The 26,118-nt window shown below is 46.0% G+C and overlaps 2 long non-coding RNA genes across 3 annotated transcripts in view; both read right to left on the reverse strand.

Annotated features, from left to right (window-relative positions):
• Nucleotides 1-13,570: 13,570 nt before the first annotated feature.
• On the reverse strand, nt 13,571-18,606 carry LOC128403440 (uncharacterized). 2 transcript variants are annotated; one of them, XR_008327954.1, is made up of 3 exons: nt 18,028-18,606; nt 15,988-16,265; nt 13,571-13,881 (listed from the first exon to the last, which is right to left on the reverse strand). It is a non-coding gene; the product is annotated as an uncharacterized LOC128403440 (long non-coding RNA). The 2 variants fall into 2 exon arrangements; XR_008327953.1 differs by lacking the exon at nt 18,028-18,606 and having other exon boundaries at nt 15,988-16,931.
• A 30-nt stretch (nt 18,607-18,636) lies between these two features.
• LOC128403439 (uncharacterized) overlaps nt 18,637-26,118 on the reverse strand; it is a 22,769-nt gene continuing 15,287 nt past the window's right edge. Inside the window, exon 2 of the long non-coding RNA XR_008327952.1 lies at nt 18,637-20,932. This is a non-coding gene — a long non-coding RNA (uncharacterized LOC128403439). The remainder of the gene's footprint in view (nt 20,933-26,118) is intronic.

Consider the following 26,118-nt stretch of genomic DNA (forward strand, 5'->3'; position numbering starts at 1 on the left):
TGAGCCCACAGGGAAGAATGGGTGTGTGTAGATCTACATCAGGAATGAGGCAAGGAATGAAGGAACACATGCGGGGGGGGGGGGAGGTTAAATCAACCTTACCAGATGGTTGAAGTGGGAATCAAAGGACATCGTGAGAATGAATCATGCCAGGCAGTTGCAGAACCCAGGAGACCCTGAATAACAGCACCTGCCATTTCCTCCCTAGGGTTGGAAGGAGACCAACAGCACCTCCTATTCGTTGTAGAAGCGGCAAGGGGTGGGGGCTGCTGAGGAGGTGGCAGATCTGGCCTACAAGGAGCATACTGCAGTCATCGCTGCCATCGCAGCAGCAGCAGCAGCAGTCAATGCATTCCTTGGTGGCTGGATTTATTTCCCCTGTGGATCCTGCTTCACTGTGCCTCATGGGTGGGCCAGCCCTGGCTGGACTAGATGGACCATTAATCTGATCAATCAGGTTCTTCTTACATTCTTAAAAGTGAGAAAAGCATGTGTCCAATCACTCTACAGATTTCAAGAGAAGAAAGTTAAATCACTTGTTTTAATTGCCCCCTAGATGTTGATATGCATTGCAGTCTAATGCATGTTTACCTAAAAGTCAAGGACGTATGTTGAATTCAATCAGAGTGGATCAGGTTACCTGAGAGGCCATCTTATGCACCCAGTATAAGTCACTGTGGTTTCTCCTACCAGTTCCAAAGACCTCAGAAGTCTGTTCTACAGTTCCTTGGAGCAGGGCTTTTAGTGTGTCTTCCCCTGTTCTGTGGAATGGCATTCCTTTCGAGATTTGACAGGCACCCACTATCTGCTCTTTCCGGAAACAACTGAAGAAGGTTTTTGTTCTGACAGGCTTTCTCAGCTGGATAAACAGGTATTTGCCAAGAGTGTCCGCTCAGTGAGGTTTTAGTCTTGCTCTAAATGGATTTGTTGTTTTTGTGTGTTTAACTGTTTTTAATGACCTTATGTGTAAATCACATTGAGAGGGTGGTTTAGAACAGTGTTTCCCAACCTTTTTCTAACATGGTCCCCTTCCAACCTTGTTCCTTTCCTGTGCCCTCCCATGGGTGTAGCCAGGGGGGCAGGGGGGCAGCTGCCCCTCCAAATAAGTACAAATCAGTACAAATCAATACAATTCAGAGGTTCTGCCCCCCCAACAAAAGCCTGCCCCCTAACAAAAACCCTGGCCATGCCCATGCCCCCCTCTTACTGGTAGAAAGGTAGCTATTTAAAGGTTTTGTTTGTAAATAGAACATGTTTTATTTATATTTTTTATAATTTATACAAAATACAATTACATAAAATGATAGGAACATAATGAAATATTGTTGAAGCAGACAAACATAGAATCGTGGAGCGGGAAAGGACCTCAAGTGTCATCTTCCTAATGCAACCCCCTGCAATGTAGGAAACTCAGCTAAAGCATCCATGACAGATGCCCATCCAACCTCGGCTAAGAAACCTTCAAGGAAGGAGAGTGCAGAACCTTCCAAAGGAAGATCCATACTTCCATGTATTATAAAAAGTAAACAACACTTATTTGACCCCAGTTTTTTTGACACAGAGGGGGAAACTTACAGATGCAGTCCAAAAGGTGCACAGGGAGTTCTGTATATATGGGATACATTTTAAGAGCAAGTTGTCCTCACTGACCTGGGGCAAAAGGATCTTATCATCCAGAAGAGCCCTGGGTGCCTAGATAAAACACTATAGCCCCACACATCCTTACCTGGGAGTAAGACCCACTAAACTCAGTATGGCTTTCTTCTGAGTTATTTATTTGACAGTTATTTACTACAGTGGTACCTCGGGTTACAGATGCTTCAGGTTACAGACGCTTCAGGTTACAGATGCTTCAGGTTACAGACTCCGCTAACCCAGAAATAGCACCTTGGGTTAAGAACTTTGCTTCAGGGTGAGAACAGAAATCACACGGTGGTGGCACAGCAGCAGCGAGAAGCCCCATTAGTTAAAGTGGTACCTCAGGTTAAGAACGGTTTCAGGTTAAGAACGGACCTCCAGAACGAATTAAGTTCTTAACCTGAGGTACCACTGTAGATGCAAGCCAGCCACACCAGACAACCCCACTCAACTAGGCGTCGGGGTGGATTTTACCCCATGCTGCCGGCAGGCCCTGCACCCCTCAGCCACATCCAAAAGTCCTGATTCACCAGGCAGTGGGTGGAGCCTTGCAGAGTTAGGCCCAGGCTGCAACCTGGCTCAGCACTGGGCAGCAACAAACAACTCCAGCTTGCCCAGCCCTACATATTGCTACCCCAGCACCACACTTACCTGACCTGCGGGTTCTGCATTGCAGGCTGTACTGGTGAAAAGGGACTGCTAGGCCCTGGTGGGCTGCCCCCCCTTACCCACTTGTGATTGGCCAAGCAGATAGCCAGCCAATCAGGATTTTATTTTATTTTTTTTTATGATTCCCCCCCCCTTCTCTTCTCACTTCCCTCTGTGGCCCCCTAGCCTTGTGCTGTGGCCACACATTTATGTGATTTTCACCTGTGCCCCCTTGGAATTTCCTGGGGGAGGGGCCAGGGGGCCATATGGCCCCCAGTTGGGAAACATTGGTTTAGAAGGCAATTGATAAATTAATTTTAATAATAATAACTTTTCAAGAGTTGTGCCCTTTCCCCTTTCCTTTATCCAGTCCAGGCATCCCCAAACTCGGCCCTCCAGATGTTTTGGGACTACAACTCCCATCATCCCTAACTAACAGGACCAGTGGTCAGGGATGATGGGAACTGTAGTCCCAAAACATCTGGAGGGCCGAGTTTGGGGATGCCTGATCCAGTCCCTTCCAACTCCCTAACAAACAGTGTATTATCAGTGTGTGATTCACCAGCCATGACTGGATCTCTGCCACTTTCAACACTTACATCCTTATCACCATGACAGAGTTCAATGAGACTAGCTTCCACATAGAACCTTTTAAGCTGCTGAGTGTTAAATCCAGCTACACTGTCTTAAGTGGCCTATGGATTAACTCTCCTGTTGCAGTAGGGAATCACTGTTTACACATTAGGGGAACAGGAAAATATCAGCTGTTTGTTTCTGTTACATGTCCTTGCCACTAAGATTCAGAACATTAAGATGGATTTTTTGTGTTCCCTAAGGCACTCCAAAGTGCACCATTTTTTTTATTTTAAAAAACCCACATTTAAAACTGTTTCTGTGATTCCCCTGCTGTGATGCCAAAAACCCCCAACCGCCATCCATTATAAAGCCATATCATTTGCCACCTCTCTTTTTTTAGGAATGGAAAATCAAGATGGCATATAAGGTGACATTATAATGGATTTGCTACAGAAAAGGGTCAGCTCCCCTGAAGTTCTAATTATAACCTTGGAAGAATCAACCAGCCCTAGGGGGCAATGCTTGATCTGAGCAAGGGGTATAGAACTGAATAGGGTATGCAATTCGTTCATATATATCAAGCCCCTTTATGTGAATCCGTGTAAGAAACAGGTGGGGAGGGGAGGAACTTAAGTAAGTAAATGAATCAATGAGTGTAGTGATCCAGTAAGGAATCTAATCCAAGACCAAATCCTAGTGCTCTATGCATCTGTTTATATATCATGGTTTTTACTTATATAAGCTCAGGATTTGGTTGTTGTTTTTTCAAAAAAAGTTTCTATATGGCTATTAACAAAATAAAGATAAAATAAAACAAATGCAGTATATTTATTTATTTATTGAATTTTATTTATTCACTAGACACTAGTTAGTCCAACCTCCTGTAGTGTCTTCATGGTGATGACCATTGGTCCATCTGGCTCCACATTGCCTGCCCACTATCTGGTAGATGCTTCCTAGAGTTTCTAGCAGGGGTTTATCCCAGACCTACCTGAGAGTTGCCAGGAATTGAGGCAGGAACCTTCTGTGTGAAAAGCAGATGCTCTACCCATGAGCTACGGACCTTCCTTTTGCTCTCAATGGGTTCGTTCCTGAACAGAACCTGAGTTGGATACAACCCTTCAGGATTGCCCCTGTCAGTGACAAGTCTGGGTAAAGCCTGAGATGCGCTAAGTTGCCTTCACAGCAGCAGCGGGTGAAGATAAAACACCCTCCCCCCGTGTCTCTATTTTAATTAGCACCTGTGGAAGGAGGAGAATACATAGCCTGGAAAGGCTCTTAGGGATCTCTGTCCCCCTAAGGAAGTTCATACACGGACAAGCGGGGAGACCCTTCCGTTGCGATCAAACCGATCCACGCAGAGAGGGGACGGTTGGATCGGGAGAAAGGCATAGTTTGCAGTGGACTGTACGGTTACAAGTGCTTGCTAATTTGGGTGAGAAGAGAAGGGAAGAGAAGAGAAGACTAACTTTCTAGGTCTTCATTTTGCAGCGCCAAGCTGCCTGTAACTTGGATTTAAGCGTATTTAGCATATATATTTAACATAATATCTGCAGAGGCAGTGTGGCATAGTGTCGGACCAGGACGCAGGAGAGCAAGGTTCCAATAAATCTCACTGGGTGACCTCGGACCAATCACTGCCTCCCAGCCCAACCAACCTCACAGAATTGTTGTGGGGATTAAATGAGGCGCCGGGGAGAACTTTGTATGCCACCTTGAGCTCCTTGGAGGAAAAGGTGGGATATAAACGCAAAAAACAAATATTTTTAAATGAAGTTGTATGATGCTTTCAAATCATGCATCCTCTTCAGTATCCACAAGCAGAAAGGCGATTTGTAAAAACTGGGTTAGATCCAGTCTAAAGCTGCATTCCTAATCCCATTAACCTAAGAGTAAGACCTGTTAGATTCAGTAGAACTTACTTCCGAGTAGACATAGTCTGGGTTGCTCTGTTAGTTAAACTTGCTGACTGATATCAGGATAACGTTCGTGTCAGTGAACCTCTTCTAAGCATGACTCCAATCTGGATTCCAACCATAATTTATTAGGATTATCAAAGGGTTAAAGTATTTTTAATAGAGTTTTAGTAGAGAGTGGTCAATTTAGCTTGCAATCTCACCTGGCAGTAAATCCTGTTGAATTCAGTAGGACTTACTCCTGAGTAGAGAACTGTAAGGGGAAAGCTGCAGAAATTCACACCTGTGGAAAAAATGTTCCAAATGACGTTTTCTTTCTGTCTCATAGAAATATCTGTTGCAGGCGGTCTTATCTTAACATTTCCTCGTCGTTGTTCCACAGGAGGAAATCGCTCTTCTATAATTACTACAGATACAGATAGGCAGATCGAAATATACAAATAGGGATGCTTAGTTTTAACATACAATTTTAACAGTGTAATCTTAGAATGCGTAATTGCTTTTCACATCATGAATGTGCGTGTGCGTGTACTGTTTGCTTTTACTGGCATATTTACTGAATATTTTGGATTGTCTTTTGTAAACTACTTAGAGGTCTTCCGTTTGAGCAAGTGGTATACACAATTTGCTTGTTAGATTCTTTTTTTTTTTCATTTTTTAAGTCTGATGCCTCATTGCCTTGAGACCTTTTTAGACATGCAGACTCCTTTGGATCTGACCAAAAGTCCATCCTGCCCCAGGTGCCTCAGGGAAGTTTACGAGGGGGACACGAAGATGATCACTCTCTCCTCAGTAACTTCTTCAGTATCTGGTAGAGTTAAATCTAGATCTACATAGATCTAATACATAGGTGTGTATTAAAGAGAGAGAGAGAGAGAGAGATGATAATGATAGATATAGATATAGATATAGATATAGATATAGATATAGATATAGAGATATAGATATAGATATAGATATAGATATATAGATATATAGATATAGATGATATAGATATAGATATAGATATAGATATATAGATAGAGAGAGAGAGAGATGATAGACAGAACTCCGTTCATAGATTCATTTGACTCGTCCCAAACCCTCTAAACCGGCGGGCATCAAATTGGGACAATGGGATCAGTGCACTTCCGTTATGCATTGTTCGCTTCTGTTGCCTGTACCTCAGCCCTCTGCCAATCACTGTCACTGTGTGACATAAGAACATAAGGAGAGCCTTGCAGTATCAGGCCATTGCCAGTGGCCCATCTAATCCTGCACCCTGTTCTCACGGCGGCCAACCACACCGCGCTAAAGAGAAAGAGAAAACGTTTCGTCCACGTTCTCCACACCGTTCATAATCGTATAAACTTCAAATCCTTCCCTCTTCCCCCTCCACCCCCCCAAAAAAAATTCATATCCACTGACTTCCCCCGTGAGATTAGACGGTGAGTTGATGGATGTATGCTGTGATAGAACACAAACAAACGAAGCTGCCTTGCGCCGAATGAGACCATTGGTCCGCCTAGCTCAGTATTCCCAGCACTGGCTGGCAGCGGCTATCCGTGGTTTCAGACAGGGGTCTCTCCCAGCGGCACCTGGAGAGGTGCCAGGGATCGAACGCGGGACTTTCTATGTGCAAAGCTCTACCGCTGCGACGCCTCCCGTAAATGGTGTTACTTTCCACGTTTAGCCAGCGGTGCTGTCCGGGCATGATGACTCTAGGGCATAAATCCAGGGTCCCGTTCAGCAAAATGCAAAGGGGTGAAAATGCAGCAAGGCTGTCTTACCACATTTTGAAGGAAGTGAAGCAGTACACGTTTCCACGCAAAAGGTATTCCATGGCATCAAGTGCCGTAGATTTGTCGCATCCCGAGCTGGATCCTAAGCCCAGGTGCAGTGGATTCTAAGCACAGATCCGGTGGAACCACACACAGGTTCAGACTGCAGAGTCTGAATTGCTGCTGCTGTTAGTCCGCCTTTCACTCTTAGGTCCCAGGGCGAGTCACAACATTCAAAACACAATATTAAAAGCGGTTTATCTAACTGCTCCGTTGCATTTACCTGGGATCAAGTTGGAATGCAGGCAGTGGGGCTTACTCGTAAGTAAACATTTGGTTTTGCAAAGGGCTGGACAAAGGTTGGGGGCAGTTATCAGAAGAGCCTTGTGTGTCTACGAGAGAGATTGTGTGCGTCACTCTCCATTAAGCGCTTTCACCCAAGGATGCGATCAGACATGAGATAATGAGGTTTATTTATTTTTCTTCCCCTGCCTCTTTCTCTCTGTGTGTGTCTCTTTTTCTCTTTTTTTCCCCAGGGACCAGAGCTGTCGCCAGTTCACAAAACCCACCGTGTCGGGGCCGCACCACGCTACTCGCCTCCAATTTGTCCCGCACAAAAGCTGATCCCCCCCGATCGCCCCCTAACAAACCCAGCGCCGGAGACAATCCAACCGAAATGTTTAGTTTGATTCATTTCGCGACTAATTAACCTCCCTCCTTTTCACGAGGCCCAATTAATCTGCAATGCATGTCAAAGGTCTTTAGCCCACTCGAAACCTTTGTTAAGATTCTTCCCCCCCCCCCATATTGATCTTATTAGGAACTCTGTGTGTGTGTGTGTTTTCCTTCGCCTGCCTGAAAAAAATCTACAGACGCCCCCTCCCTCCAAAGCCTCCATAAGAACCTCTCTTCCTCAGAGTTAATACGATTTTATTTTATCTCTGCAAGCCCCCATTCCCTTCCCTCCCACCCCCCAATTAAAGTCTCCTAAAATGCATTTTTTCTATTTTTTATTTTTTTAGAAGGAAGAAGCTTAGAATGAGATCAGAGAGCGCAAGGGGGGATTTTATCTAAAAAGCCAAGAGAGATATCAGGTTCTTGAAATCGTTGCAAATTGTTGGTTTTGGGGCAGTTGACTCTTTGAGCGGGGGGGGGGTAGCCCTCCAGTTTGGGTTTAAAATTTCTTGGCTAGACAAAGTACCGAAATACAAATAGCGCCTTGTAGAGCTGGGAGAAATTACCGCTAAGCAGTCCAGGACGGTTCCCCCCCCCCGCCTTTTTTCCCTTCTTCTTTTTTTTTTTTTTTCTTTTGCATCACTTCAAAAGCCGGAGTTGTGTTTGGCGGGCGGCGGAGAGGGGGAGGAGGTTTGGGGAAAGAAAGGTTTGGGGTCTTTTTAAACCACCCTGGCCAGCAAATTCAGGAGGAAGAATTTATTAGCTTTCAGGCCCATCAGAGGAATAAACATCGATTTTATTGACCTAATTATGGACCAAATGACCTCTCCCATCGATCAAGTAAAATGAACTTGGAGAAGAAAGAGTTTTGCCCTGAAAGGGGGGAGAGAGAGAGACGGAGGGAGAGGAGAAGTTATATATTTCTTGAGAAAGGGAGAGAAAGAAAGAAAGAAAGAAAGAAAGAAAGAAAGCTTTTAAAGATGTCTAAAGCTTTTTCAGTTGTATCTGTTTCCTAAATTGAAATCTAATTGGTGGAGGGGAAAGCGGGGGCTCTCTCGTAGTCAGGAGATGAGAAAATTGCATTGACATTGAATCTGTTCTGTAAACGCCAGCCAGCTCGATGGTGGATTCAGATCCGGTCGGTCAATTTGGCTAAATGAGCATCAAACAAAAGGGGCAGATGCTTATTCCTGGTGTCCCTTCGTTGCATTTCCTACGCTGGAAGCGGCGGGGGTGGGGGTGGAGAAAGAAAGCAGGGAGCTGCTGAAAATGTATTAATATTGATACAGACAAGGTGCGATCCCCACGTAAGGGAGAGTTCTCCAGAAAGGCAGAATCGTTGGCTAGGCGGCTGCTACTGTCACATAAGGTTCTGTCTTACAAGAGAAACATACCCTGAGTGAAATTCTCTCTCTCCCCCCTTCTCCCTCTCTCTCCACCCCGAAATCTATATGAAGAGCCTGCTGCTGGATCAAGCCCATCGAGTCCTCCATCTTGTTCTCACAGCAGCCAAGCAGATACCTGTGGGAAACCTGCAATCAGGACCCCAGCACAAGAGCCCTTTCCCCTCCTGTGGTTTCCAGCAGCTGATATTCAGCCTCTGACTGTGGAGATACAGCACAGTCGTCCATCTTTATAGCCCTCTCCTCCATGAATTTGCAGAGTCCCCCGCGACGGGGTGAGCTCCTGTTGCTTGGTCCCTGCTCCTGCCAACCTAGCAGTTTGAAAGCACATCAAGGTGCAAGTAGATAAATAGGTACCGCTCCGGCGGGAAGGTAAACTGCATTTCCGTGCGCTGTTCTGGTTCGCCAGAAGCGGCTTCGTCATGCTGGCCACATGACCCGGAAGCTGTATGCCAGCTTCCTCGGCCAATAAAGCAAGATGAGCACCGCAACCCCAGAGTCAGCCACGACTGGACCTAATGGTCAGGGGTACCTTTACCTTTACCTTATTTTAAAGCCATTCACTTTGGTGGCCATCCCTGCCTCCTGTGGGAGCAAGTTCCACACTTTAACTTACACAAGCACAGGGCTGGTGAAAATATGCTTGAGCCACAGTTCCCATCAGCCCCCTTTAGCCAACATGGCCAATGGCTCAGGGATGTTGAGAGTTGTGTTCCACAGGTCCCTCATCTCTATCTTAAGTGTGTGGGGGGGGAGAGACTCAGGTGGGAGGGTGCATTCCCATAGATCCACATTCCCCCAGCTGGACTGTCCTACAGATGTAGGTGAACTACAACTCGCATCTGCAGTGTTAAGATCTGCATGCATTAGCTAATCCCTCAGTCTGCTGGCTGAGAAGCAAGTCTGTTTACAATGACAATTCTGCATGCCTAAGCATTTGGAACATGCAATTGTGATACGTTTCAGGCATTAGACCTGGTGAATGGTACCTATCCTGAGACCAAGAGCCATTGGTACTGATTAAAGTGTTGGTCTCTGGACTGGTTTGAATCCTCTTGTCCCAGCCAAGAAGCTCACAGGGCGACCTCTATACAGTCAGTCCCTCACCCAAGCCTCCCTCACAGGGTTGTTGCAAGGATCAGAAACCAGGAGACAGAATCATATCTCCTTGAGTTCTTTAGGGGAGTAGATGGGATGTATCTAACTAAATTCTGCTCAGAGTAGACCTTTCGGAATTAACAGGCCCAAATTAATAATTGTGATTAATTGCAGTGGGTCTACACTAACTGTCTAACATTGGGTACAACTGTCTAACATTGGTACAACCCAGTATCAATCATCATCATCAATAAATATTGGATTGTACAAAGAGAATAATTCAAGTATATTGATGTAACCCAGTTTGTATTGGTATTCTACCCCGCTTCTCTGATTTGCCCTCCAAACCACATCTGAATCCAACAGTGAATTGCCTGGTGTTTACAAAGCAGATCCTTTTGTATACCCTGCTTACTAGAGTCCTGCTCCTCCCTCCTCCAAATGAGGTTTCAGTCTGGGAAAGAAATTGTGATTGATCTCAATGGGGCCATGTTAAGTCATAACTAACTACTTGTCTCACTGATTTCAATGGATTTCAATGGGAGCAAAGTTCAGTTAACTTAGGCCAGATCCTACCCACCATAGTTAGGAAACTAGAACATAGCAAATCAGGGAGCTGCATTATGCTGAGTCAGACCATTGGTCCATTTAGCTCACTCTACAGTGCTTGGCAGTGGCTTTCCATGGTTTCAGGCAGGGAGTCTCTCTCAGCCCAACCTGGAAAAGCCAGGAATTGAACCTGTGACCTTCTGCATGCAAAGGAGATGCTCTGCCACTGAGCTAGGGCCCTCTCCTTAGGGCTGTAGCCTTTCCAGTGTCACAGGATTTTTGTCCTTCTTCCTGCAGCCAAGGAACAGAGGCCACTCTTCTGGAATGTGTTACTGCTGCTACTGCTGCTCCAACCAGGCAACCTGCTGTGTGTATGTGTACAGACACATAGCATTGTATCCAACTTTTAATCAGGGCAGACCCATTGAAATTGTTAACAAATGGGGCAAAGTTAGCCGAGGCCATTCATTTCAATGGGGTCCCAACCCATACACGACTTCTGCACTGACTAGGAAGGTATGGGAACTAAGGGAAGGACTGGTTAGATGTGGGAATAGCAAAGGGAAAAGATTTTCCATCTCTGATCAGCCTCTGGAACTGATGAGATCTGTTCACAGCCCAGTTTACAAGGCATAGCTGGGAAATGAGTTGAGCTACAATGGAGATGTACCCCGTTTCCTCCCAATGGTACATGAAATCAAATTCCATTGGAGAGAACTAAGGACGTCCAACTTCGTTGAAACCAATATGGTTTGTTGAGTGCTCCCTACACCATCTTCTGCTGCCCAATAAACATTTTAGTAGTAGTAGAGGAGGAGGAGGAGGAGGAGGAGGAGGAGGAGGAAGGTGGTTAAGTCGAATAAGCAAGTTTACCACGAAATAAATCTAACTGAGTTCAATGGAATTACTGTGATGCTAACTGCCTCCTTCCAGGTGCGTGTGAAAGTACTATTTCACACAACACGTAGTTAAACCATGGGATTCTCTCCTCCACGACATAGTGATGGACATCAGCTTTAAAAGAGGATTGGACAAGCTCATGGGGGAGAAGGCTATCGATAGCTACTAGCCCCGACGGAGACTGTGCTCTTCCTCCACGACCAGAGGCAGCAATCCGTCTGAATACCAGTCGCTGGAAAGCGCAGGAGGAGACAGTGCTCTTACTGTCGTCCTTGCTTGAGGGTTTCCCGTCGGGGAATCTGCTCGTTCCCGCGAGAACAGGTTGCTGGATGAGATGGGCCATTGGCCTGATCAACAGAGGTCTCCCGGTGTTCTGATGTGCGGGTGCATAGGATTGCAGCCTGATTCATACTAGAACGTCACAGTGAAACATCGATGTCGACAAAGAGTCAGGTTTAATGCGCTTTTTGCGAATTAAACTTAACTCTGAAACAACACGCACCTCAGGGATTAGAGACTCTGGCTGACTCCTCCCCACCCACCCCTCTTGATTTCTTTGGGCTCTGAGGGGCCATGTCCTCCGCCCCCAACCCATTTTCTGATTTGGAGACATTTGGTTTACCCCCAAAACTTTTGGGCAAGTCTTTTGAGAGATCAGCTGCGCCTTCCCTCCTCCTCTTACCGCACCGCACCCCACCACAGCCATTGCTGAAGGCCTCCAATACACACCCTGACAAACCCGACTTCAATTCTTCTCCCAAAGGTGTTTGCTGTTCCTCTAGGAATGGCAGGTTTTTTTCTCTCCTGGATTCATACTAATAAAATGTTTATGGGTGTTGAAAGGAAAGTTTGCTAGGTGCAGCGTGCTGTGTACGTGCGCGTCTTGTGGGCCGCTGGGGCGCCCTCCAGCGGCCAGTGGCGGACTAAGAATCCCCCAGGGGATTCTAGAAGCCGGACGAAGGTTCTGCAAGAGCAGGTGAGATGGGCAGAGCCAGGGAAGCCCCCCCTTGCACTGTTGCTGACATTGCGCCTGCGCGCTGCAACATCTGTGCCCCACCGACCCGCCTTCCCCGGTTCACGCAGCGTTCACCGCTGGCTTCCACCCTCATTAAAGAAGGATTTTTTATTTTTATTTTTCTTATTTTTATGCAGAACATCTGGGAGGGCAGGCCAACTCCACGACAAGGCCTTTTACACCACTTCCTACTTAGCTTCGCTTTTATGTGGCTCCTCCGGATTTTCCGAGGCTTTGTAGCCTTCAGAGGCTTGTTTGAGTGTTTGTACATGTCAGGCTCTGGCAGAGATAACCGCCCAGGACGGTGCAATCCGGAACGACGATGCTTCTTCATGTAATGAACTTAAAAGGGGGGTGGGGTGGGGAGTCAAGCACGCACACACAAGAGCCTTCTCAGCAGATGTGAGCATCCGGCTCCACGTCCCTCGAACTCTGAAACAGCCAAAGGTCCAGGATCTTCTAGAGAAAGCCTTCCCCACCCAGCCACCCTGCCCTCCGCGGGATTTATTTCCGTGTAAATGCGCTTAGGATCGCGCAGGAAAAGGCGCAGATCTGGGCTAATGGAACAGGGGTCCGGAGGGTAGCGACACATAACCCCCGATTTCCGTGGGGAAGCTCCGGTTGATTTCAGTGCAGTGGCTTAAAGTCCCTTTCAGGTTCTAGTGATAGGGAAGAGATTTGACTGAGGGTGGGGATAAAGTTCACAATACGGTAGAAAGGCCAGCTCTGATATTTAAAGCAGAGAAAGGAGTATATTTGAAGATTATTCACTGGTGTGAATTTTTAGACCTAGACATGTATATACTCCTATAGAAAAACCACAGAGGTCCTAAAGCACAGAGACTGCCAGCTCTCTCTCAATGGAGCCCCAGTCTTCTACACGTGTGAATTCAACAATCTGTGTCAGAGAATCAAAGACCTGCAAAGAGCCCAAGAGACCAACAGGCTCAGCCCGTCTCTCCCAAAGCAGGCTCTTTCCTCTGTTACCCTGACTGAGGCCTGTAGATGACCTTTTTCAGCCAATGGGCCACATTCGCTTCTTCTGGGCAACCATCCGAAGGCTGCATCCCAGCGGTGGGCGGGGCCAGAGGCAAAGGTGGGCGGGGTGACCAGTGTCAATTTTGTCTTTCCTCAGTAATAGGAAGTTCAAGGGTGCGTTCCAGCTGGTCCAGATAGGAAGCTGGGTTACTGAGAGGTGTGGCCTAAGCAACCTAAGAATTCCAAGGGCCAGATAGGGAGGTCTGGAGGGCCATACTCCAGCCACATCAGACACTATCAAAGCGGTGGTTGACTAACCTGACCAGCATGGGAAATTTATCTTTTCTCCACCTCAGAGTTAATGGTAAGTGAACCTCTGAGCCCTGACAAACCACCCAGAAAAATGGGAAGTGGTTTAGTGTGTAACCCAAGAGCTGTTTGTTTATTAGATTTGCAGGGAGAATTTAAGGGCATGATAGGAAACAAATTAAGCCCTTTTAAAGCTCATCCTTTCAAAAAGAGAGGGAGGGAAGGGAATTAATCGCAGGCATTGCTTATCTTCTTCCCACTGGAATTGTTGGGGCAAGGACAAAGCACTTAACCTCTGCAAGATCCCCTTCAGAGCTGAAACTCTGCTCACCCTCCTGACTTACATCACAGAGTTAACATCAATTTCTATGAAAATGTACTGAGAATATTCTTCCATTTCTTCATTCTTTAGTTTCCTGTAATTTAAAGAACGTATGTGTTGTGTACCATATATATATTCTTTTTGTGGCAAAAAATAAAGTTGAGAGACAAGGAAGGATATTCCTGAAACCAACCCCCAAAATCTCTTTTGGGAAACTTTTGAGAAAAAGATGGGCTGTTTTACAGCACAGGCCTATGTATATTTACTCAGAAGTAAGTCCCACTCTGTTGTGTTGGGCTTTGGTCCTGTGTAAGTGCATACAGTGTAATCAGATGGCAACATTAGGGGTAGCTAACCTGTCTCAGAACCTCCAATCTCCTTTTAGCATGAAAAGGATCCCATCCCTGACCATTCCTGAATTACCCCAAAGACTCCTCTTGCTAGGCCTCACTTCCTCCCAGTCTACAATCTGGTTGTTGAAGCATCTGGGGTTCAAATGATGTGTCTCATCTTGATTTCAGTGAGATCTGTGTCAAATTGCATCCATTTTCCTGCTCCACCCCCAGCACCAGCTAAGGTCCACCATGAGTCTAGATGAGGAAACTTCCCTTCATCTCCATTATTCAGTCTGCGGCTTGGTTATTATATTCAGGCTATTTCCCCAACACCCTTTGAAGAATATAAAAGAGCCCAGCTGGACCAGGACAAAGGCCCATCTAATGTTCAGCATCCTGTTCTCTCACAGCAGCCAACAAAATACCCTATGGTGAACCAACAAACAGGACCCAAGAGCAACAGCAATTCTCTCCACCTGCAGATCGCCTCCAACATACAATTTGAACCCAGTAATATGAAATGGAGAACAACAGAGTAAAATCATGGCAGGCTTTCAAAAGGAACAAGGCTAAGCCGGAACTCCCAACCAGCTCTAGTGTGACAACAGCAGATACAATATACTTTGAGGTGTCCGAAGAGGGAGATGCTTTATTTAAATGATGGTCACAAGTAGGCATGGTCTGAGTTGGGGCACCATCCTTGGCTAGCTTACAGCTAAGTGAAAGTGATCAGATTGTTGATCCTGGTGCAGCAGGTCTGAATCCTGGCTCAGGCCTGATGGATGTTCCCTGGGTGACCTTGTGCTAGTCAAACAAGCTCTTTCTCTCTCCAGAGCCTACCTCACAGGGCTGTGGTGAGCATTACATTGAGATTGACCTGGTGATGCATGGGAAAGAACTGTAATATATTAAAAGTTACTTTGAAGTTTATGGTTCTTGGTACCAAAGCAAACTAGTAAAGATGTTTGGCTTCCTTCCTAAGTTCTTCAGAACTTAGGCAACTTGAGCCTAGGAATTTAAGCATTCTTTCCTCAATGTCTGATCCCCTATGCATGGAGACCCCATGTGTCTTTGTGGCTTACTCCAAAGTAAAGGCACATAGGAGTCTGCTCTTTGGCTGCTTTTTTATTCACTCAGTTCATATTAGTTGGAAAGCAACTTGGTAGGCCCAACTTTTAACATGGTGTGTGTAAGGGGAAGGGGGAGATTGCTAAAGTACTTTCTGGAGTCTGAGTGATAACCCACCCACCCCTTCCTTTGTTCAACACTCTTAAATCACTATAACCTACTGTAAACAAACTCATGGTTGTGCGATTCAAATAATTCTGTATTTCAGATAAATCCATATTCTTTCCATGCTCAGCCCTCTGCCTCAGTTTCCCTTCTTTTCCTCTGTTCTTTCTGTGTGTGCAATGTTTAATTGGGCAGCCTTCTTCCTGCACAGACCTATCTTACTGGACTTTATTTGTTTGTTTATTTTGGCACATTTGTCCACTACTTAATGACTGTCTTCTCTAAGCGGCGTACAAGAGTCTCAGTTGTCCCCAATGAAAGAAAAAAAGAGTTTTAAAATAAACTCTATAAAATCAAAATACTATTAAAATGCCTGTTTGAATTACTATTATTATTATTATTATTATTATTATTATTATTATTACGTATTCAGTAGCTGGGAGTTCGACAGGGAAGGGGCCATTTGACCTTAGCTGGAAGGGAGCGCTATAAAATTTGACCCACAATAATGGTATCCTAGTGGATACCAGTCAAGCACCCAAGCGGTGGGGGGAATTATAAAGCACCATGCACACTGATGAAGTAATAGCATCAGTAATAATACCTAAGTAATAATAACTAAGTACACTTACTTGAAAGTAAGCTCCATTGAAACCCACGGGTCCCTCTGTCCAAAATCGCGTGTTTTAAGATCAGCTCGGGAGGACTAGGACTTAATGTGTGAGAGGACTAGATGGGTCTTCTGCAGGTGTGTGAAAATTATATCGGAGACGTCCCTTCGAGAAACGAACGTCCCAAAGGTGGGGTTGCCTTTAGATCAGCTGGGCCAAATGAGGGAGAAAGAGGAGGGACATTCAAAGCAAAGGGGCACCTGAACGGCCCCGTCCCTTGAAGGAAACATTATTTACACCTGCAAGAAAATTTTGAAAAAGACTGCATTTCGGTTCCAATTGGCTTAATTGTAAATCGTTTCCTTATGGCCCCCAAACCCCGAGGATCATCTGGGTTTAATAAATGTTCCCAACACCCCTCCTGCAAAAAAAGGGGGGGGAATAAAAAAATAAAAATAAAAATCTGAAGGCAGGAATCGCCGTCTGCCTGTTGCAGTGAACCTTACCCGGACGGTAATTACCGCAGGCAGCCTAATGGCTAGCGACGTGCTCGGGGTCCGGAGGGCGGGTGGGGGCTCAGAGTAGATCGGTGGGGGTAGAGTGGGGTGAATGGAGTCTTCCCATTAAAGTGGGTCCTTGGCAGTGGTTTTTCCCGGGGTTGGGGAACCAGCGCGCCGAAGGAACGCGGGCCCAAGGCGCAAGCCCGATTCCCTCTTCTAGACGTCGTGAAATTAGGAGGCGTTGGGCAAATCGAATTACAAGAGGTCCCTTTCAACTCCGCAGGGCGGCCGCCTTTATGCTTTCCACCTCTGACTTTCTGGGATAAACGAAGTCCCATTTCAGAAAGAAAATAATAGCAACGCTGTGAGGATGGTGGAAATAATAAGAGAGGCGTCGCTGCCTATTTGCACCAGGGCAGCACTCTCTCCCCCCCCCCCTCTTAAGAAAGAAGTAAATTTAAAATAAAACAACCTGCATTTGCTGGGGGTTGGGGAGCAGTTGCTTAGCCTCAGTGGGAACGCAGGAGTTGCGGAGAGAGGGAGACAGACTTTTCTAACCCTGAGTTCCTTCGAAGAAACTATTTCCCACGTTCGTTTTGAAATCAAGGGTATTTTTCACGGAGACTTCTGTAAGTTGAGGGGATCTGCCGAGCTCTGCGGTCTAAAAATCGACCTGCTTTCACGTGTGTATAATAGATCGCTTTCCAGGAAAGCGCTTCGACTGCACGTCCTAAAGAAATTTGGCACGCTGTACATTTAAAGCAAATCCCCACCCACACCAAGAACCTGGGAACTGTAGTTTAACCCTCGCAGAGCGACACGTAGCAATAGCCTTAACAATCTACGCTTCTCAGGGTATCATTCTTGGGGTAGCTGAGTGTGCTTTACATGCATTGCGTGTATGCAGTCTAGGACGACCAATTCTCGCCATTTCTGCAAAATTCTAGACTTAGAATTAAAGCTGGAGAGGGGTGGGGTCTTTCCTTCTTTCTTCTGCGGAAAAATATAGAATGTCTCGTGCTTCGGGATTTTGATTCCGGAGTCCAGAGTAAAGAGACTGTAGAAATACAGTGTAAGGGGGGGGGAGTCCCAGGAAACTACTAAATAGTCAAATCAAAGGAACGTGTCCTGCATAATCCACCGCCCCCAGGGGTGGGGGGTGGGGGTAGTTGTTGTTTGGGTGCCACAATTTCATACTGAGTTTCCCACTGGAATTCCCAGGCAGCTTTGTTGTGCTCGGTGATACAAAGACATATGAGCTGGCCGCAGTATATAAAGTATACCTTACATACACCCACACCCACAAATATTGAAGCGTTGCCCCACTGACTTAATTAATGGGCACATCACACTGTATATCGTCGGTGCGTTTGATAGGGTTTTATTGAGAACGTCTTGGATGTAAAAAAAAAAAAGAGGGGGGAGAAAGGGGAAATATAAATGAGAAACAGAGAAAATATTCGTGTCCTTTCGTCAGAAAAAAAGGGAGACATACTCTAGAACTACTTTCTCTGCTCATTTGCCTTGAAAGCAAAGCGCCACTGAAGTCTGCGGAACTTACTTCCGAGGAGTATATAGGTGCCGAAGATGGGGCTACGTGTTCCTGCAGCTCCGAAGACGGTCAGCACAGGGGGCTGTAAAGTCAGAGGCCGTTGGCTGCAGCGTCGCTTCGAATTCTGCCCGCCTGCCTGCCTGTCTGTCCGCTTCGCCCTGGGGACAGCCAGGGCTCCGCAGCGCCGAGGCGCAGCGCCTTAACAAACTCTTGAGTGAGGACAAGCTCGCTGCCATCCCAGGAATTATCTCCCCTCCCAGCCTCCAGAAGAGGGGGAGGTGGAGGGAAGACCGGAGTAAATTTTTATTCCTGCTTTTCGCTCCTGCCGATGACATGTCCAGAAAACTGCTGTTTTAAACAGCTCCAGGTTGGACGTCCCGACTCCGAATTAAGCTCTTTGGCTTTCAAGGGCGCAGGCTCCCGAGCCTCTCTCTAAGGCCTAACTATCTCAGCCATCAGCAGCGGAGAATATATCGGGAGAAAAGAGAACTCCACTCCGGAGATGAAGACTGTCCTCGCCATCTAATTCTGGAAGTTTAGCTCTCGGTTTCATTTGAGAACTAAACTCCTTTGAATATAGCACGATTAATAAGCTGCACGACTCATTCGTGCTATTTCTCTTTCTTTCTCTCTCTCTCTCTCTCTCTCTTTCATCGTTTAAGCTTCCTTCCCCCACAAAATGTAATCTGGCTTTGTTTTCGCACATGTGGTTTATGAAACCCTTCCTTCCCTCCCCGCACCCCAAGCCCCTGGCATGTAATTCGATTTTAAACACCGTATTTTAATATATATTATTTCCCCACCCGTGCAGGAATTGTAAGAAGAGAGACAGATGAACTAAAAAAAATAGGTTTCAAATAAAAAAATATGGGGGGACGATACTACGTGGACCAAAAAGAAGCCCAAGACCTGGAGATGCAACCCCTTAATTAATAAAATGCACGTTCATCGTGTCAAGTGTGTGTGTGTTGCGAGTCACAAGTATTCATTTGGGGCTCTGCGATTTTAATCGACAGATATTAAAATGCTTGGGGGGAAAGACAGTCTTTTTGAGCCTATGCCTCTGCTAGTGCATTGCTTAGTTAAAGACGGCTCCAGATTCCGAATTTTATCTCTCCCGCCCCCAGCCCCGTGCCAGACCTTCCTTCTGTAGCGAGAGAAGATTGTAAATGAAACGCTTTGAAAACGCACCCATTTTTTGAAGAATAAGAAACTGCCTATTTTTTAAAAAGGCATGAGACATTAACTACTCTTGAGGTTCATAAGAGCTCCCTAACTTCTAAGGTGAGCAGAGAGGCAAATGACCTGCTTACTGCATTTGTGGATGGGGGCCCGGATTTTTCCTAAGTAAAACGATGCTGGAGGATAATTGTATAGGAGGCGATGGAGGACAGCACTTTTTCTGTGGCTGGCCATCCCCATCTGGGCTTGTGGGGGGTTGTATCCGAGGCAATAGACACGGTTGGATCGCGGAGAGAAGAGAGGGAAAGCTCTGAGCCGAAAAGAGAGCATGTTTTGGGGGGAGGAATACGAGGAGGGGCGCGCGGAAGACTTCTGGGCTTTTGGAAGTGACGTCCCTCCAACCTGGATGAAATTGACTACATCATGTATAAGCCTAAACTGTAATTGACAAGGCTTGGCCAGGCTACGCTCCATCAATTGCTGATCACAGGGCCTCGAAACGAGCGAGCCGGCGCGTTTGGCTCCCGGATGGCTTTCCTACTCTCCACAATTAGGGAGATGTCTCCTCAGCCCCCGCGACACATTAATTTAATGTGTCTTTGGCAAAAGAAAGAACTTGGATTAAGCGGCGTTGGGGAACTGACATCCATCTTTATTCCTTCTTTTCTCTCTCTCTCTTTCCGTTCTCTCTTTCTTTCGTCCCTCCCAGCTCAAGCTTTTTTTTTTTTTTTTTAATTGTCTCTTTAATTGAAACCCAATATGGTAATAGATACCGTGCTCAAATTGAGAAAACGTGTCTTCGGCTACAAGATGGGCGTTAGTTCAGCCGATCCGGCGGGCTCCATCCTGCGCCTGCCTGTCAATTTCCCCCACCTCCTGCCTCTATGGACAGCAGCCCCTTTCCTCCCACCAACACCTCCCCCGCGCCGTCAGGTTTTCGCTGTCCTCCAGCTACAGATGTCTCCTGTTCCTCTCCCCCCCCCCAGCCCAACTTCAGATTATATCTCCTTCCCCCTCCCCACCTCCAAAGTTCTGAGGTATCAGTCCATTGCTTAGCAGCGGCTGCCTAACTGGCCGTGCTTCAAAACACCAGCAGCGGTTGACAGCTCATCTGAGCACAGGATCAAATGCCCCCTTTGTTCGGCTCCTCCAGGTGAAGCGAGAAGAGAAGGAGGAGGTCGACCTCCTCAACTGGTCCTGGCTCCTGGTTGCCATGTCCTTCTTCGGTGCCTGCGATGGGGATACAGCTGGGTGGAGACACGGCAAGAAAATAGCATTTCAGACCCCTCGACTTGTCCTCTTCGGCGGAGGGCGGGGGAGAGTCTGTGGGACTAGGCTTAGGAGGAACTGTGTGTGTCACGATGGTGACAGGTGATAAGTTACATTCGCCTTCTCTCTCGCGCTCTCTGTCTGCAGCACAAAATCTGGTCGACCTGGTTGTACCGGGTCTACAGGAAACTGAAGTCTGTAGACACCGGAGGCCGGGACAAAGCAGCCTCTTGCTTCTGGGATATCTCAGCCCTTAACTGGAAAGTAAGTTGAGTTGGCATGTAAGGTGGGATCAAATGTTTAGGATGGGAGGTCCATCTTCTTGATTCGTGTCTTCGTTTGCCGACCTGCTATGCTGAGCTTCTTCTAGGCAGAGGTCCCGGTGTCAGAGAGGAGGGCAAAATTCACCCGCAAAGCAATACAGAGGTCCCGTTCCTGAGATCAAGTTGCACAAAATCGTGTCCTTCAAGAGCACCATCATTTATAGAGAAAGGGGAAGGGGGAAAGAGAAAGAGAGAGAGAGAATATAGATTTATTTAGTTTGTCTCCCGCCTTTCCACCAAAAGGTGCGCAAGGCGATTAACAGTAAAACACAAAGCAACAACAAAGAAATAAATAAACAACAACCATGAAGGCAAAACATCAATAGAGCCAATTCTTTAAAACACGCACAACCTATCAGATATGGTACACTGTGGTAAACAGACAGATGGATAGGTTAAGTTTGAATCGGATCACCAGATCACCGGCCAAATAGTAAATTGACGTATCACTGGCCTTCTGATATAATGAATTGTTGGAATGCTAAATGGTCTCAGAACTTCTGAGGCTACAGTTTCCTGCTGTCAACCTGAGATGGCCCTTATCCACTCACCCACCATTGGGATTCTTCCCGTAACAGGAGAATATAAGTATTTGGTTATATCCAATTAAGTCTTGCTCAGAGAAAACCCACTCGAAATCACTGGACCTTAACTTAGAGTCCAGTCTAACACTGGTCCATTTATTTGAATGGGACTGCTCTGAGTATTGCTTTAGGGACATAATCATTGACTTCTCTTTCACCCCCTTTTTAATCCTTGTTTTGATTCTGCAAACATTTCTATTGATCCAAGACAAACTTTAGTCTACTAATTTGAGTGGGAGTAGGACTTAGCAACTCAATGTCAATATTAAAAAAAGAAATACAAGTGGAAAGATCAGGGGGAAGTGGATAAAAGGCTGAACGCATCGATACTCATAGGTGCCAACTCCCTGGGGCTCTTGGTGCCCGAGCACCCACAAAACTCCCCATGAATGGGCCGGGCACCCACAAATTTCGATGCCAGAGCCATGCACGTTGCATGGCACCCACGGCCCCGGGCGCCCACAGTCGCGACTCCGCGGGGCCAAGTTGGCGCTCCTGTAGTTGTCTATGATGTACCTGACTAGTTCCTCTTCCCCTAGTTACTGAGTCTGCAGTTCGTCACACGCTTACATGGGAGTAAGTCCCTCTGGAACTCAACAGCACATATTTCTGTGCATACATGTGCAGGGTTCTGTGCTGTGACTCGGACGTAAATGGGGTTATTCATGAGCAATTGTAAATTACATGGGGTCTAAAAGATATGAGAAGGGAACGCGCCTTCCCTCCAAACGAGCCCTGGCGTGTAAGAAATCCTGGTTTGATCTCTGCTTGAGGATTACTACTACTACTACTACTACTACTACTACTACTACTACTACTACTACTTATTTTTAAAGAAAACTTCCCCAAACTCCCAATTAAGATTTCAATTCAGATTTTATAACTTGCTTTAAAAAGGTGCGGGGGGGGGGCGGCGGACGGGTAGCGGATGAGAAATTCCCCACTCCATTAGATTTATTCCGGTTGGATTTTATGAATGGGAATGTGGTCATTAATTTCAGTGCAATGAGATCGCATTCACTGGCATGAGCAGACTCGGCAGTCAATCTCACTTAGTTTCTAATTTCACTAGACTTTAGGTTTGGCGTTTTTTTGTTTTTTGGCGTGGTTGTTTTTTTATGTGTTTAGAATCGGGGTAAAAAGGGTTTATAATAATCCAGCCACTCTCACAAAATTAGATGGGTGGATTGAGTCCTTTTACTTTTCTGCAGGCGCGCCCGCTGCCAGGATCCCTTATTCCGAAAGCGATCGAAACACTGGGGGGGGGAGCCCGATTTAGCCAAAAGTTTAGGATTTTACAGCACAATCCTATGGCAAGGACTTCAGCGCAGCAGCTGAGTTCCAAGTAAGTAAGTTTGTGCTTAAAAGATTGAAGGCGCTCGTCTGCTCGATTTCAACCAGAGAGAGCCAAGCGCGCGGCTTGAATCTCTCGCGTTGACATTAACGTGGCTTTAAATTGCTTAACGTTGGCTAGATCCTTCACCAATAAAAAATATCAAAATGAAGTGACTGGAGTATGCGGAGGAGGTGGGGGCACACCTCGAAAATAGCCGTAAGCATAAAAATTAAGTAGCAGTCAACATTAGCTAGACTGCTCGGGCAGAAAGCCATATAGCATAGTTCAAAAACGGTTATGAAGTTGTCCAATGCAATATCTAATAATCAATGTAAGGGGAATGATTACAAGGAAGAACTGGGAATGTATGCTAATCCAGATGTTTTTATTGGCACAGGCTGTGTTTAGGGGAGCGGGGAGGGTGGGAAAGGGAATTAGAGAGAGGAGAAAGAGAGATCCAGATAGATTATATGCGTAGAGTCCGATGGTTTATGAGGTTTTCGAAAGCGGCTGGCGCCATTGCAAGGTCTATAGGCTAAAAATAATGCATCCCCCAGCTAGGCAACTTCGAAAATCGACGCGCTGCTCCCTCTCTCACACACAATATTCTGACTCTTGCACTAAATTGTCCCGATCAATAATTCAGAGACTGTGTCAAAGGATATGTAAGAGTAAGTTACAGGAAAGCTGGATCGCTTTTTAACACACACACACACGTGTGATGTCTTCTTGGGACAGAAACAAACGAGAAACCAAAGGAGCGTCTGGAAGGAACAAACGGAGGAAGTAACCTACGTGAGTTTCTGGCTCCCGCAACCCCAAAACATATGAACAGACTAATATCGCCCAAAGCCCTGCTGGAGCACATCCAAGATCCATCGAGCCCAGTATCCTGTTTCCAAAAGCGGCCAGACAGATGCCTCCTCCTCCTAGCTCACAACCAGCGTTCCGCCTTTGTCCATCCGCAGCGTCTGTGTATTCAAAGACAAGGGCTCCCTAAACATGAAGACTCTATTTAGCTCTCGCAGCTAAGTAGCTGATAGCCCTTCCTTGAGCTCTTGTCTTGCCTATGGATATATCTAGTCCTTTAGGAGAGGGAACATGTGGGTTTTACCCAACTCAGAATAGACCCATTGAAATTAGTTGTGTTGGTTGCATTGATATACCACCTTTCTCTTCAATGAGCTCAAGGTAGCATATATGGTTCTCTCCCCACCCCCCAATTTAATCCCCTAAACAACCTGTGAGGTAGGTTAGGCTGAGAGGTAGTGACTGGCTCAAGGTCACCCACAGAGCTTTGTGGCCACCTGACAGCTTGAACCCTGGTCTTCCAGGTCCTGGTCCAACTCTCTAACCACTACACAGCACTGGCTCTGAACCTAAATTAATCATGCCTATTAACTTCAATGGGCCTACTCTGAAAGGACTAGAATTGTATACAATTCAGTGGTCCTCCATCAGAACTCTTCCATTGCTCATCCTTGGCTATGATGGGATTGATGAGAAGCTGGGAGTTCAACAAGTTGGCACAGGACATAGCTTAGTTGGTTAGAGCACCGTGCTGATAATGTCAAAGTTGCAGGTTCGATCCCTGTATGGGACAATACATGTATTGCAGGGGCTTGGACTGGATGATCCTCAGGGTCCTTTCCAACTCTACAATTCTATGAATCTGCAGGACCAGGTGCTACCAGACCTGATGGCTATGTTCTGTCTCCACTGTGGGAGGTAGTGTACTTCTGAATACCAGTTGCTGGAAACCACAGGAGGGGAGAGTGCTCTTGTGCTTGAGTCCTGCTTGGGGATTCCCACAGGCATCTGGTTGGCCACTGTGAGAAAAGGATGCTGGACTAGATTGGCCTTTAGCCAGATCTAGCAGGGCTTTTTAAAGGAAGCTAAGACAAATTCATGCAGGATAAGGTATTAACAGCTATGGTGGCTACATTCCACCTCCATGGCCTCTGCTTACTGTTTGCTGGGAATCACAGGTGGGAAGAGTGCTGTTTCACCCAGGTCCTGCTTGTGGGCTTCCCAGTTGTTGGCCACTGTAATAACAGGATGCTAGACTAGTTGGGCCACTGGTTGGATTCCCCAGGCTCTTCTTACATCCTTATGTTCCCTTCCCTACTTTAAGCACAGACAAACATGATTTTATAGAAGCATAGAAGCAGACCTCTATAGAAAATGGAGTGGTGAGAACAAAGTGATGTTAAAAACCCAGATGTTTAGAAGGTCCATCAAAGAGATAATTCACTTGACACAATTAAGATGGGAAATGGGAATCCATGGACAACACCCTTTGGAAAGTTGTGCTCTACAGATCCCATTGTAGTGAACAGGAACCACATAGGGGAACTCTTAGTATCTTTGGCCTGCATTCACTCAGTGTGGCATGTATTGCTAGGGAGAAGCCCCCACTTATGTCCAGTCATTTGAATGCAACAAGATCTTCTTAAATTGGACCCACTTAAACATGTGGACACCTTCAGTTCCATTCTGAATTCATTACAGAGCCCAGCAGAGTGGAGAAACAGGACACATTTTCTTGGAAAAGGATTGGGTGGCAGTTCCCCATTAGTTTATTTTACCCAATAATGATTATCTTCTTATCAGCTGTATGCACTCCATCAATAGTTGGTAGAGTGAGAGCCAGTGTGGCATAGTGGTTAGAGTTCGGACTAGGACCTGAGAGACCAAGTTTCACTTCCCCATCCTTGCCCATGAAGCTCACTGGTTGACCTTGGGCAAGTCACTGCCTCTCAGCCTAACCTACCTCACATAGTTGTTGTGGAAATTTAATGAGATGTTGGGGGGGGGACCATTTATGTCACCTTGAGATCATCGAGGAGATCATTGGGGAAAGGGCAGGATATAAATTCAGACTGATCTTTACTCAGAGTAGACCCACTGGCGTTAATTGGCCTAAATTGATTGTGTTCATTAATGTCAGCGGATCTACTCTGCATATGACTAACACTGGATCTATACATTGTGCTGAATCCAATATCAGACCTACTCAGAACAGACCTATTAACATGAATGAACCTAACTAATTTAGGCCCATTAGTTCCAATGTGTTTACTCTGAGTATGACTTAGGTTGGATACAAATCATTATTGCAGTGATTTTTTATTTATACTTTTCAAATTTATACATTTCATTAATTTTACAATCAATTTAACATTTCAGAATCTGACTTCCTTCCCCCTCTTTCTGTGGTTCCTTAAATTTATTTTTTAATATCTTTTGCATATCCAAGTTCATTTAAATTGCTCGTTTAATTATCTACTGTAAATATATACTCTTATAAAACTGCAGGTTATTACAATAATCCTGCTAATGTTTTTATCTGTTTACAATTTATCTGTAAATATTCAATAAACCACTTCCATTCTTTTTATTAAAA

Source organism: Podarcis raffonei, chromosome 16 (assembly GCF_027172205.1).
Source record: "Podarcis raffonei isolate rPodRaf1 chromosome 16, rPodRaf1.pri, whole genome shotgun sequence".
In the NCBI taxonomy this organism is placed as follows: Eukaryota; Metazoa; Chordata; class Lepidosauria; order Squamata; family Lacertidae; genus Podarcis; species Podarcis raffonei.